This window comes from Balaenoptera borealis (genome assembly GCF_965194805.1).
Source record: "Balaenoptera borealis genome assembly, chromosome: 3".
Classification (NCBI taxonomy): Eukaryota; Metazoa; Chordata; class Mammalia; order Artiodactyla; family Balaenopteridae; genus Balaenoptera; species Balaenoptera borealis.
The window spans coordinates 147670543-147684568 of record NC_138866.1 but is presented as its reverse complement, the minus strand read 5'-3'; the positions used below and the strand labels follow the sequence as shown (position 1 = coordinate 147684568).

Sequence of the window (14026 nt, the reverse complement as noted above, 5' to 3'; positions counted from 1 at the left end):
GATTGTTATGCAACTCAAACAAGAAAGCAGAGCTTGGGGAGCAGAGAGGTTCCTGCTGGGCTGCCTGCCAGGGAATAAGGGGATGTAGGGGCCCCACCCATGCAGAAGGCCTGAGGGGTTCAGGGAAGGCGCAGTGACCACCCAGTCCCAGGGAAATGGGTCCAACCATCGCCCCAGTCCCGCAGCCCCATTCCCTGCATTCCTGGGAGTCCGTCCAGAGTGTCTACGTGAGCTCAGAAGCCAGTCTGGGCAGGTACTGAGACTGGATGGCCATTTCCTTCCCCTTTGCCAGCTCTGGCCCCTCAGCTGCCTACACAGGGTCCCCCACTGATGGAGGAACATCCAATGGGGCCTCCCATGTGCCCACAGCCCTGACCCTTCGGCATGGTAGTGAGCTCTGTGACAGCAGAGTGGGTCTGGGTCCTGGGTGCCCAGCACAGAGCCTGGCACACCACAGATGCCCAGTGCTGTCCCCACTGAACACCCTGAGAGCGGCACACTGGCAGGGAATGGGGACAAAGCCGTGCCTGGCCGAGGGCCCCCAAACAGGACCCGGCCTTGGGGAGGACAGGAAAGGGGGTTTCCATCAGCACTTCAGCCAGAGCTACCAGCAACAAATTAACGAGGGAGGAGGAAGAGAAATGAAGAAATCCTTCCCCCAGAGCCTGAAGCCACTTGGGGCAAGGCTGGAGGAGCCCAAGCCAGCTTCCTTCAAATGGTGCATATATTATATGACATTCCTAGATAGAGAGTCCAGTTTCTTTCACCTTCTTTTGTGCATTTCAGGAATTTTTTTAGCTAATTAAGGGCTCTGGTGCCTAGGATTGGGGATTCTAACAAGCCTGGTTTCAGACACAAGGCTTCAGGTGTCCCTGCTCACTTCTGTTCTTGGTAAGTTTTCCCTTCGTCTGTGCGCCAGGGCGAGCTCATTAAACAAAGTGGCCATGCCCATTGTCTGCTCCCTGACCGCCGGTGAGGAAAGACTGCTTCAATGACAGTGTCAGAAGATGCGATGGATCCCACTGCAGAAGTGCATTCAACTCCCCTGCAGACACACTAATCAGGAGGTGACACAGAGCCGCGCAATCCCCAGTTTCCATACACATCGATGCCTGGCAACTAGCATGTTTTCGTTTTACTCCAACTGCTTCCACCCTTCGTAAGTGGAGGCTGAAAAACCAGTCCATTTCGGCAACTCCTGATGGTCTGCTCCGGTGAGGATCGGGGTCGGCCCACCTGCTGCTCACTGCCAGGTGCTGAGAGCAAGCCTCCGGGCCTTTGCCTGCGTGTCCCTCTGCCTGGGGAGCCTCCTGCTACTATCCTTTTAAAAAGAGGTAGAATCGTGACTGTCACGATATATAAAAATGAACAGGTGTTAAAGAGTGTATTATACTCCTAAATCAATAAGAGAGGTATTTTAATCAGTCCAAAAGAGAATGTGAAGAACAGACACATTTATTGATCAGGACTATTGAAATGAATGTGGACACAGAGGCAATACTGAGGAGGGGAAGTCAATCTGTTCTGCAGGTCGGTTCAGAATCTACAGTGTAGACAGGAATTAGTTTGAATCACTATCAGTTACCTGCAATTTGCAGAGTTGTAAAATAGCCGTCATAGACTGGAATCCAATAATCCCAGGGATGTCCTGCAAGTTGAGATAATGCAGAGCTTTTCCACAGATTGTACAAAGACTCGCCTACAGCCTTGACCACCCAACGTCCTTCAACTGACCTGCTTGAGGCCACGCCTCCTCAAGGACGCCCTCCCTGGCTCCAGGCGGGGTAGGTGCCATCCACTCAGCTCCCCCAGTCCCTGCAACTTCTGATCACACTGTCTCCTCCGTCAGACAATGAGATTCTTAAAAAAGAAGTTGCATCTTCTTGGGACTTCCCTGGCAGTCCAGTGGTTAAGACTCTGTGCTTCCACTGCAGGGGACATGGGTTCAGTCCCTGTTTGGGAAACTAAGATCCTGCATGCCTCGCAGTGCAGCCAAAAGTAAATAAATAAATAGAAGTTGCATCTTCTCTACCTGTCATTGTGCCTGTGAGAACTCAAGAGACATTTGTTGAATGAATGAATGAGAGAACAAAGGAACAATACAGGGTCCTTAAACCAAGGTGGTCCACGGGGTGCCCCCATAAGACAGTAAAAGACCTGTGATGCAGCAGCTGAAGGTAAGCAGTGCCTCATGAAAATGTGTACATCTCCAGCTTCATCTTATTAAGGGCATCTCAGAAATAAGGCTCTGAGAGCAGACAAGCTTGGAAAGGCTGGGTTAAACATAAACAGCTTCTTTGCTTTTTCCCTTTTCATCATAGCACATCTGAGAGCCTTTGGTATATCAGAGTGCCCTATGAATCTCTCAGAAGGAGAATGCAATGTTCCAGCATTTTCCATGCTTATCGGATGGTGAAGCAAAGTTTTTAAATGGAGCAAAGGCAAAGGTTCTGGAGAATTCACATTGAGAAACACCAATTTAATCCAACTGACTTGAGGTATTTAATAATACATAAATTATTATCCCCTGGGTCAGAATTCTGGCTCCAGCGTTAGTGTTCCTGTGGCCTTGGACAAGTTAATGTCCCTGCACCTCAGTGTTTTCATCTATAAAATGGGACTAAACTTACTTCAAAGTTGCTGGGGGGGATCAAGTCAGTTACCGTGAGGAAAACACTTAGCATAGAGCCTGGTACAGGGTGTACTCAATAAATGTGAACCATGTCATTACTGTTTATAAAAACACGAAGGGCCATTTATTGACTGCCTTTGCATCATCTCACTTGATCCTCACAGCAAGCCTGAGGCCAGATGAGGAAGATGAGGCAGATGAGGACAGAACATTTAGGAGGTGAAGTCACTGGCCCAAGGCCTTGCAGCCGGCAAGCGTCCAGCATTCTTGGACCAGGCGCGAGGCCCTAAGAACAAGCTTAGCCAAGGGCTTGGCATGAAGTAGTTGCTTAAGAAAGACTGGTTTCTCCTCTCCCGCCCTCGTCCCTCCTTCCCTTACAGCCAAGAGTCATGCTGGGCCCCAGTGTGAAGGTCACCCCTGGCCAGGGTTGTGGTGGGATGGGCAGTGCTCAGGCCAAGGGCTCCCGGGTTCACGGGCAGCGAAGGACCCAGGCTGAGCCTGGCCTTCCTCCCCACCCCCAGCTGAGACGCTCCCTGCCCTTTCTCTTCATCTTTCCCCCAAGCCGGCCCAACACGTCCCCATGGTTATCTGGCAACTTGAGAACCCAGGGGTCCCTCCCTGCTCTTCAGCCATCCTGGTGACAGAGCTTCACTCTCAACTCACACAAGAGGCTTAAAATCGTTCTTGATTTTAAGAACGAAGCCTGCGCCCTGGGCCTCGAGCTGGCCACTGGCCAGGCCACCTGGGGCTGCCCACAGGCTAAATGCAGACCTACACAGAGCCCCGCCCCGGGCCTGGCCCAAAACACTGCCCCGACTGAAGGCTTGCTCAGAAAAATGACTCAGCTTGAGTGCTCAGACACAATTTTCCACGTTTTATGGACTAAAGGTGTTTTCATAATAGCCGGGGATGATGAGCCAGAAGCAGGCTGTAAACAGAGCAAAAAAACCCGCCCTGGTCTGAGGCCCCACACACAAGCAGGGCCGCTGAGGCTATAAGCTTCTCCACAGTGGTGGCAGGGCCTCCTTCATGCCCATGTGCCAGGGGCTCCTTCCTTCACCCTGGCAGATAGCACAGGCCCTGCCCACCCCCCACCCCCAAATGACATGGAGACTCACCCAGGCCACTTCCTTTACTGAGGAAGGAGGTGAGTAACAAAGCTGGTCCTGCAGCCTCAGCGGCCTGCTGGATCCTCCCCAGGTGCCTCACGCCTCCTGTGAGTCTGGAGGCCAGTGTCCTGGGACCATGAATCTGGGGGCCCTGCTCTGAGCCAGGGTTGGGGTGGGGAGGTGCCACCGCACAGGCAGGGAAGATGTTCCTCCCCACCAGCGATGACAGTCGTGGTTGGGAGAAATGACACACACGTGCTGAAACAACTAATGGTGTTAAACTAGGAGGATGGTGCTTAATCCTCCCTAAGGCATCAGATGGAAGGGCTGCAGGAAGTGAGGCGGCCCTGCCGGCTCACTCCCCCCACCAACCCCTACTCATTCATTCATTCATTCATTTGTCAGGCACTTTCTAAGGGCCCACCTGTCGGCTTCACCCCAGGCCTTCCCATCTCAGCAAATGACACCACCAGCTACTTTGGCCAAAAAAAAAAGGAGTCATCTTTGATCCCCAATTTTTCTGATCCATCAGCAAATCCCGTCTGCTTTACATCCATTACACATCCAACATCAGCCCACGCCTCGGCCATGCTGCTCGCCTCTGGCTTGGACACTGCAGCAGCCACCAACTGGACTCTTGACCCTTTGCCTTGGCCTCTAAAATCCATTTCTTCACTCATCAAAGTGACCTCGACACAGCATCATTCTGACTCCACCATTTCCTGTCTTCAAGTCCTCTACTGTGTCCTACTAAATATTAAAACTTTTGGGACTTCCCTGGTGGCGCAGTGGTTAAGAATCCGCCTGCCAATGCAGGGGACACGGGTTCGAGCCCTGGCCCGGGAAGATCCCACATGCCGCGGAGCAACTAAGCCCATGCGCCACAACTACTGAGCCTGCGCTCTAGAGCCCGCGAGCCGCAACTACTGAAGCCTGCACGCCTAGAGCCCGTGCTCCGCAACAAGAGAAGCCACTGCAATGAGAAGCCCGTGCACCACAAAGAAGAGTAGCCCCCGCTCGCCACAACTAGAGAAGGCCCGTGCGCAGCAATGAAGACCCAATGCAGCCAAAAATAAATAAATTTATTTTTTCAAAAAACCTTTTAAGGAAATTAAGCAGACCACCTTCAGCATCAGGCTATAAAGAGATAAAATGAACAGAAGAAGAGAAGAAGGGCCCAGAGGTGGAACTGTGTATAAAGGAGAACTTGCTATATGATGGGGAGGCATCACCAACCAGTGGGGAAAAGACAGACTCTTTTATAAATGGTGTTGGGACAAGTGGTGATCCATATGGAAAAAGTAAAATTAGATCCCCAAGTAACACCACACACACAACTCCAGGTGGATTCCAGGCTTACTTGTGAATAACAAAATTTTTAACACATTTAGAAGAAAATCTAGGAGAATATGTTTATGACCTCAGGGTAAGGAACGATTTCTTTTTTAAACAAACCTTTTGTTAATTAGACTATGCATTTAAAAAGTGCACATTATAAGTGTGCAGCTCCATAAAATTTCACAAAGTGAACCCAGCTTTGTACTCTGCACCCACGCTAAGAAATAGGATGCAATCAGCAACTCGGAGAGCTTCCTGTGCTTCTTGATAGGGAAGAATATCGTAGGTGCAAAAAGCATCAGCTGTGAAGGAAAATATAATGAGTTTGATGACATTAACATTCAAATCTTCAGTTCAACCAAAAATACCATAAACAAGATTGAAAGATATGCCACAATCTGGGAGGAGATACTTGCAATACATATGACCAGCAGGAGATTGGTTTCCAGAATATATAAAGGACTTCTGCAAATCAAGAAGAAAGACAACCAACCCAACAGAAAATTCAGCAGAAGTTGTGAACAAATACCTCCTAGGAAAAGAAACCCGTATGTATGGCCAATAATCATATGAGAAAAGAGGCTCTACCTTGCTGGTATCAGAGAAATGTAAATTAAAACAACAATGAGATATTATGTCTCACCCATGAAATTGGCAAAAATTAAAAAAACAAAACAAAACTGGTGCTACCCAATGTGGACCCCACGGCTGATGGAGGAACAGATAAGGCCACTTGACAGGGGCACGATGTGGTATCTTGCCAGGTTGAAGGCAAGCATATCCATGACCTAGCCTTTCCTCCCCCAAGTACAGACTCTACAGAAGCTCTCATCTGAGTGCCCCGGGAGGGAAATTGGAAACATCATCAAAGTAAGAGACAGTCATGCAGTGGAAATGGCCTGTCAATTAAAGTAAGCAAAATAGAAGTGAATTATCAATTAGATACAGCAAACAGGACATGTGTGCAAGGCAAGACATGAGAGGTGGGAGCAAAACCAGAGCCTTCGGGAGGAGGGAGAGCCCACCTGAAGGGGCTGACCATGGGGAGGTGAGACACAGGCTGGGCCTCGAGCAAGCACGGGGGAGAATTTACACATGAAGAAATGGGAGAAAAAAAAACTTTCTTTCTTTTTTTTTTTTTTTTTGTCTCACTCATTTTACAAGTAATAAAGGTAAGCTCCAAGAAGGGAAATGACTTGCCACATTGGGGACCAAGCTGAGATGGTAAGTGGGCCTCACCTGCAATTCTGTGCTCTTTCCCTTCTGCCCCCCATCCCCTCCTCCCCATGCAATGGCCCCACCTCACAAAGGGCTGGACCAGTGCAGTAGCCCCCCTGCCTCTTGTTCTCCACTCTGCACATGGCCTCAGAGGCTTTCTTAGCCCAGCACCGTAGTCACACAGCTTCCCTGCTCAAAAGCATCTACAGCTCCCCACAGCTCCAAGTCCAAACCCTTAGTGGTCTCCTATTCGAGGGAGTGATACAATGTTTACTAGGCTCACAGATTCTGTGGGCCAAGAATTTGGACAGGACTCTGAGGGGCCAGGTTGTGTCTGCTCCAACAGCATCTGGAGCCTCAGCTGGAGGACTTGAAAGCAAAGGGCTGCAACCCTGAAGGCACCTTCATTCCCACGGGGTGATTGATGCTGGAGACGGATCAGCAGAGATCTTAGCTGGGCACTGGCTGGAACTTCTACATGAGGCCCTGCTGTGTGTCCTGGGCTTCCTCACAACATGGCTGATGGGGTCAAAGTTCAAGAGGGAGAAATTGAGAGAGAAAGAGAGAAAGAGAGGCAGAAGACATCACTTTTTATGACCTAGCCTTGAAGGCCACACTGCGTCACTTCTGCATTTTCTTCATTAAAGCAACTACTAAGTCCTGCTCGATCTCAAGGAGAGGGGAAATGGAGAGGGAGCAGCAAGCTTTTAGAAGACCATGTGGGACCAGAAATATTTCTGTGGCCATTTTTAGACAGTAGACATAGGAAAACACTAGTATTTAGAGCTGAGCTGGGGCAGATTCACAGCAGGCCTTGAATAGGAGCCTCTCAGACCATGTGCAAAGTGGAGAACAAGAGGCAGGGAGGTCAATGAGGAGGCTACTGCACCCGGTCCAGGCCTTTGTGAGATGGGGCCATAAGGGCTGGGAGGAGGGGATGGGCTGGGGGGCAATAGAAAAGGCACAGAATTGCAGGTGAGGCCCAGTTACCATCTCAGCTTGGTCCCCAACGTGGCAAGTCATTTCCCTTCTTGGAGTTTACCTTTACTACCTGGAAAATGAGTGGCACAAAAATAAACAAACAAAAGAAGGAGGTTTCTTATTCATATTATGGAGCCTTTGAGAATCTGATGACAGGAATGAACCCTCTCCTCAGGGGGAGAAAGATGCACTCAGGCACCTACACGTGGAATTGGGCTGAGCCTTCTGCAGGGCTCAGAGTCAGCCTAGCTCAGTAGTTAGGGTGGGGCCGCTGGACCCAGAATGTCTGGGTATGAATCCCGCCTCCACTCCTCACCAGGAAAGAGAACTTGGGTGAGTGACTTGACCTCTCTGTGCCTCTGTTTCTCCACCTGTAGCAGTTAGCAATGCGTTTGGCTGTAGGTAACTGAGGACCCCAGTGTTCACTGGCTTTGGCAAAATGGCGACTCTGTTCCTCTCATCTGGAAAAGCCCAGATGTATGTGGTTGCTGGTGTTGGTTGGGGAGCTCAGACAGAGGATTTTTTTTTTTTTTAAGCCTATTTTATAAATTTATTTATTTATTTATTTATTTTTGGCTGTGTTGGGTCTTCGTTTCTGTGCGAGGGCTTTCTCTATTTGAGGCAAGCGGGGCCACTCTTCATCGCGGTGCGCGGGCCTTTCACTGTTGCGGCTTCTGTTGTTGTGGAGCAGGGGCTCCAGACGCCCAGGCTCAGCAGTTGTGGCTCACAGGCCTAGTTGCTCTGCGGCATGTGGGATTCCCCCAGACCAGGGCTCGAACCCGTGTCCCCTGCATTAGCAGGCAGACTCTCGACCACTGCGCCACCAGAGAAGCCCAGACAGAGGATTTTTGTCCCTTCTCTTAGAAAAGCTCAGGGGAGGGGAGGGATAAATTAGGAGTAAGGGATTAACATATACATAACACTATATAGAAAACAGATAAACAACAAGGATTTACCGTATAACACAGGGAACTGTATTCAATATCTTGTAATAACCTACAGTGGAGGGGCTTCCCTGGTGGCGCAGTGGTTGAGAATCTGCCTGCCAGTGCAGGGGACATGGGTTCGAGCTCTGGCCTGGGAAGATCCCACATGCCACGGAGCAACTGGGCCCGTGAGCCACAGCTACTGAGCCTGCGCGTCTGGAGCCTGTGCTCGGCAACAAGAGAGGCCGCGATAGTGAGAGGCCCACGCACCGCGATGAAGAGTGGCCCCCACTCGCCCCAACTAGAGAAAGCCCTCACAGAGAAACGAAGACCCAACACAGCCATAAATAAATAAATAAATTTTAAAAAATAAATAAATAACCTACAGTGGAAAAGAATCTGAAAAAATATATATATATATATATAATTGAATCACTTTGCTGTACACCTGAAACTAACACAATATTGTAAATCAACTATACCTCAATTAAAAAAACAAACAAACAAAAAAATTCTTCACCCTGAAGACCTGCCCTTGAACTCATTGTCCGGAGTGGAGGCACGTGAACCACCCACCTGAGTGAGGGTGAGTGATGGAGCATCAGCTCAGTGGTTCTCACCCCCGACGGGACCTATGGAAATGTGTGGGGACATTTCAGGTTGCCACAGTGATTGGACATCTGCAAGGCAGGGAAGAGTTTTACATGAAGCATTGTTCCCCCCAATGCCAAAAGCGTCCCCCTTTGAAAAACTCTGAAGCTCTTCTGGTCTCTATCGCGGGGGCAATGAAGAAGGAAGGGTGGGGAATGCGGGCAGGTCGGCCAGCCCACGGCACAGACAGAGGCTGCTGCGAGGCGCATGGGTAAGTGCTCAGGTCAAGGCACAAGCAAGGGACTTCCCTGGTGGTGCAGTGGTTAAGAATCCTCCTGCCAATGCAGGGAACATGAGTTCGAGCCCTGGTCCGGGAGGATCCCACATGCCACAGAGCAACTAAGCTGGTGCACCGCAACTACTGAGCCTGCGCTCTAGAGCCCATGAGCCACAACTACTGAGCCCTCGTGCCACAACTACTGAAGCTTGCACTCCTAGAGCCTGTGCTCTGCAATAAGAGAAGCCACCACAATGAGAAGCCTGCGCACCGCAACAAAGAGTAGCCCCTGCTCGCCACACCTAGAGAAAGCCCGCACGCAGCAAAGAAGACCTGATGCAGCCAAATATAAATTAATTAATTAATTTAAAAAAAAAAAAAAAAGGTGGGTTATACGGACTTCCCTGGTGGCGCAGTGGTTAAGAACCCACCTGCCAATGCAGGGGACACAGATTTGAGCCCTGGTCAGGGAAGATCCCACGTGCCGCGGAGCAACTAAGCCTGTGCGCCACAACTACTGAGCCTGTGCTCTAGAGCCCACGAGCCACACGCAGCTACTGCAGCCCATGCACCTAGAGCCCCTGCTCTGCGACAAGAAAAGCCAGCACAATGAGAATCCTGTGCACCGCAACAAAATAGCCCCTGCTCGCTCAACTAGAGAAAGCCCGCGCGCAACAAAGAAGACCCAATGCAGCCAAAAATAAATAAATTTTTTAAAAAAAGAAAAAGGCACAAGCAAATGTTGGGGTCCCCTGAGGGCCCAGAGACTGCAGATGAGGCCCTCTGAGACCAGAGCCCCTGGGGCCCTGCCAGGCCTCATGGCCAAGAAGAGACTCTGCAAAAAACCAACCACAGGACCAGAAGGTGCACGCAAGTGGGGACACAGAGCTTCTCTGCTTGTGCGCTGGTTTTCCTCGGAGCATCTTGCTTCTCTTTGAAGCCTGCCTTACCCTCGAGAGGGCCGCCCAGAGCGTCCCACCACATCCTGCTGTGTCATGCCACATCCCACCGTCTGTCCCCAAAGGAATCCTGACTCAGCATCAGACGCAGCAGGGCAGGTGAAAGGAAGTGGGGGAAACGTCACTGCTGCCTGTCACCACGTCCGTCCGCTGGCCCAGTTCCCAGCAGTCAGGGAGTCAGCAGCCCCCTGTGGCCAAAGCCACAGCCCCGCCAGCGGGCCAGCAACATGGCTGGCAGGACACGTGCTGCCTTCAGGACTGGGGGATGGAGAGGTCTGGGGAGGACGTGTGTGTCCCCCTCCCCCCTCCCCCCCCAGGCCTGAGGGACAGAGAACCAGACCTCACCATTCCTGGGGTGGGGGGGTGGGCGACCCGGCCCCACCCCAGCCTGAGGGTCACCACCCTGGGGAGCAGGTCAGGAAGTCGGCCCTCTGCTCACAGCTGGAGCCCAAACCCTAGGCTTTGTGTACTTTTGTTTAAAGATAGTGGGTTTTGTTGTCGCTATTCTGATGATAAAAGCAAATCCAAATCGTGCTCACTGTCGAAAGTTTGAAAGGCACAAAGAAGTAAAAATCCAGCCTCCAGCCGGTCACCTAGGACAACCATTCTCAGCCTGTTGGCATATTTCCTTCCGGTTTTTTCCGTGTGTGTGTGTGTGTGTGTGTGTGTGTGTGTGTGTGTGTGTGTGTGTGTATACAAGCTTCGTTTTACATACTATCTTATAACCAGCTCCATTTAAAATCTTAAAACTATATTATTTTTGTTTTAAAACACTATAGATCAGTCAATGCCAACTCTTCCTCCTCCCACCCAGTTCCACCAATGTCCCCTTCCCGAGCATCACCCGTGTGATGTGGGTGAGAACAGAGAGCGGTGGTCCCAATGAATGGCCCTTAGGAAGCCAGAGGTGGGCACTCCTTTCCAGAACCTGTTTCCAAGCAGGAGATTTGCTGATTTACCCACCAAGTCCCCGGCCACACAGGGAATTCCCTCCATGAGTGGGAGGGGGCTTCTGTCCATAGCTCCCCCAACTAACACACAAAGGAGGCCACAGGACGTGGGCGCTGGGGGCTACTGTTTGGGAACTTCTGGGCTGTTCCTCATCCCTCTTGCCCTTCCCCAAATTCAGGAGAAACCAATTTTCTCACCCTCCAAGGTTGGCCAAGGTATTTGAGTTCTGGTGACTACAGAGCCAGTGTGAGATAGACAGTTTCCTGCATGCAGGAAGGTATGGGTGGGTCACAGGCTGGGCTTTTAGAGCTGGAAAAGTCTTCGGATAATTCCAGTTGCCCTCCCTGAGGACCTGTTGTGTGCAGGGCCTCATGCCAAACATTTTATAGAATTAGTTCATCCCATGCATGTGACATCTCAGCAGGGGAGGTATTATTATCCCCATTTAATGGATGAAGAAACTGAGGCTCAACCAAGTTAAGCCACAGGTCAGCTTCCTTATGGATGCATCAGGCATCTGAGGCCAAGAGAGCAGAGATAACCTGCCCAGAGTGGGGACCAGCCTAAAGCAAGTCTTGTCCCTTGGACTGAGCCTGGCTGCTTCTGTCTGAGAGGACTGGGGACTTTGCCTTGGACACAGGCCAGAGACTAAGGCTCAAACAAACATGTCGGGCCTGCAACCATGTTCCAGGCACCAGGCCTCCCCGACATCTGCCCACTGCTGTCCCACTGACTCATGGAGCCCAGAAAGTCCAAATTTCGTAAGGTCAACCCAACCACCCTGGGACTTCACCCCCTGTGCTTGTTGACGTGAGGGGCTATAAAGGCTTCTTCTGCTGGGCGTGTGGGCACAGAGACACACACGTGTGTGCTCTGTCTCCCAGACCAACTGTCCAGTCACAGGCCAAGGCTTCTGGGCCAGGAGTGGGAAGACCAGAGCTCCAGACCCTCCCTCCCCCAAGAATGCCCTGCGTGACCTTGGCCGGGTCTCACTCTCTTCCTGAGCCTCAGCCTCCACATCTGAGGAATCCTAACCCTGTGATTCCCAAGGGGCAGGGATGGTGTAGACACATTTATTTTGCCCCGCACTCAGGAATGGCTCTTCCACGAGCAATAGCCATTTACGTCTCACCTCATGAGTGAATTCTGGTAGATTAGTAGTGACTGTCTGGAACACTGTGGAAAGGAGTCCACAGCTGTGTGGTGATGGATTAGCAATGTCTGCCATGGGCTAGGACAAAGAAGTGGCGGCATGTGTGATGTGTGTTTGCCATAATGTCATTCCCCAAGTGTCTGTCCCAAGTGAACCTGCAAGGAGTTCATTTGGGGAAATGTTCCCCACAGGTGAGGTGCCCCAATAACCTCATTTCTGGGAAGACCGAGTCCTTGGAGAAATTATGCAACTGTTGAGAGGGGATTTTACATTGGTTCATGCTTTCCATAGCCACTTCCTGTCCCAGATAACCAGCTCCAGTGTCTGCACTGGGGTTTATCTGTGAGGTCACCGCTACTTTGAGGTCTCCGATTCCGAGGACTCCTGTCTCAGAGAACAGTGTTCGTAGGCTGCCTACTTTCCTGGCAGTGCCCCTGCTTCTAAATGCCCCCATTACCAAAACTTACACCCCCTTGTGACCCATTCTCGGTTGACATGCAAATTCAGACCTGATTTATGTGGCTGAGATGGCAGAACACCTGACCCTCCCAGGAGTGCATGATAAAAGCAGAAACTTAAGTCTAGCGGTGGAATTCCAGACATTGTGGCAGGTAGATGGGGACACATCTGAGGATGCGGGGATGGTTTGACATTCATTGAATCAGCCCGGCCAGTGAGTGGCTTCACCCCACCTTTGTCACTGTTTGCCCAACCCTGAGCAGGTCTCTGCTGTATTTCCTCCTGGGACAGTCTTGTTTGGCTCTGATAGATGATTCCACTCCACCCTGTTTCCCAAGCCTCCTGGGTTGTAGGGCTCTCCACCCAGTGCTGAGGGCCAAGGGAAGAGCCCTATGCTGGTCAGTGGCTCTAAATCGCGGAGAATGACTTGGGCAGTTGTAAGCAGATAGGGTAGGGGTTCCCTGGAGAAAAAGAACCAGGCATGGCTTTCTTGACATGAGAGAAGCCATTTTTGGCCTAAGCCATTTAGTGATCTAAGCCTGGCCACAGTGCTTGCCCTTGAAGAGGTCTCAGTAATTAATGATCTTAAGGGAAGTGAGGGAATGCAGGAACAAAGGAAAAGCAGTCAAGAAACAATAGTTCAGCGATAAAACAGAGTCCTAGTCCCTCCTCAAGGGATACACATCACAACCTGATACACATCTTTGAGTTCTGCTGGAACTAAGGCCCCCACCCAGGTGGAGGATGGTAACTACATGCCGAGACCCCCAGATTGGTCAGAACCTAAGAAACGATGATGACTTTTTCTGACCCTTGTGACTTCAGTCAACTAAAGCTCGGACTCTGTCCACCTTTGCCCCAATTCTATGCTAAATTCTCCTCTGCTCAGGCCCCTTCATGAATATGCATGTCCCCTTAGCTTAGAAGTTTCCCAGTGCTATTTGAAGAGATACTGCTTTGGGAAAGATCCCCGGTATTCTCCTCACTTGCTGCAAGTAATAAATCCTTCCCTCTTTGACTTGGTTGGGTCTTTTGGCTCTACACCCACCAAGAGGCAATCCCAGTTAGGGGGTAACACAGTGGGGAGCCTTCTACAGGACCCCAGAATTTTCCTGAGAGAAGGAATCCCACTTCCACCCACTGTATGTGGCCTTTCCACAACCCCTCACAAAATGGATGCTCAGTTTCCACTTAAATGCCTCCAGAGACAGGGAACTCAGTTGGAAGGTTTGGAAATTCTAGGCATCTTTTACTTCTTCTTTGTGTTTTTAGGTAGATTCAAGTTTTCTACAATGAAATCATTCATTCAACAAATATTTATGGTGGGGTGATTAATTAGGAGATTGGGATTGACATATATACACTAATATGTATAAAATGGATAACTAATAAGAACTTGCTGTATAAAAACAAAACAAAAACAAAAAAACCC

The 14026-nt window shown here is 50.4% G+C and overlaps 1 long non-coding RNA gene across 1 annotated transcript; it reads right to left on the bottom strand.

Annotated features, from left to right (window-relative positions):
- Window positions 1-7797: 7797 nt before the first annotated feature.
- LOC309626983 lies at window positions 7798-9873 on the bottom strand. Its single transcript, XR_014243480.1, has 2 exons — window positions 8587-9873; window positions 7798-8274 (listed from the first exon to the last, which is right to left on the bottom strand). It is a non-coding gene; the product is annotated as an uncharacterized lncRNA (long non-coding RNA).
- Window positions 9874-14026: the final 4153 nt, after the last annotated feature.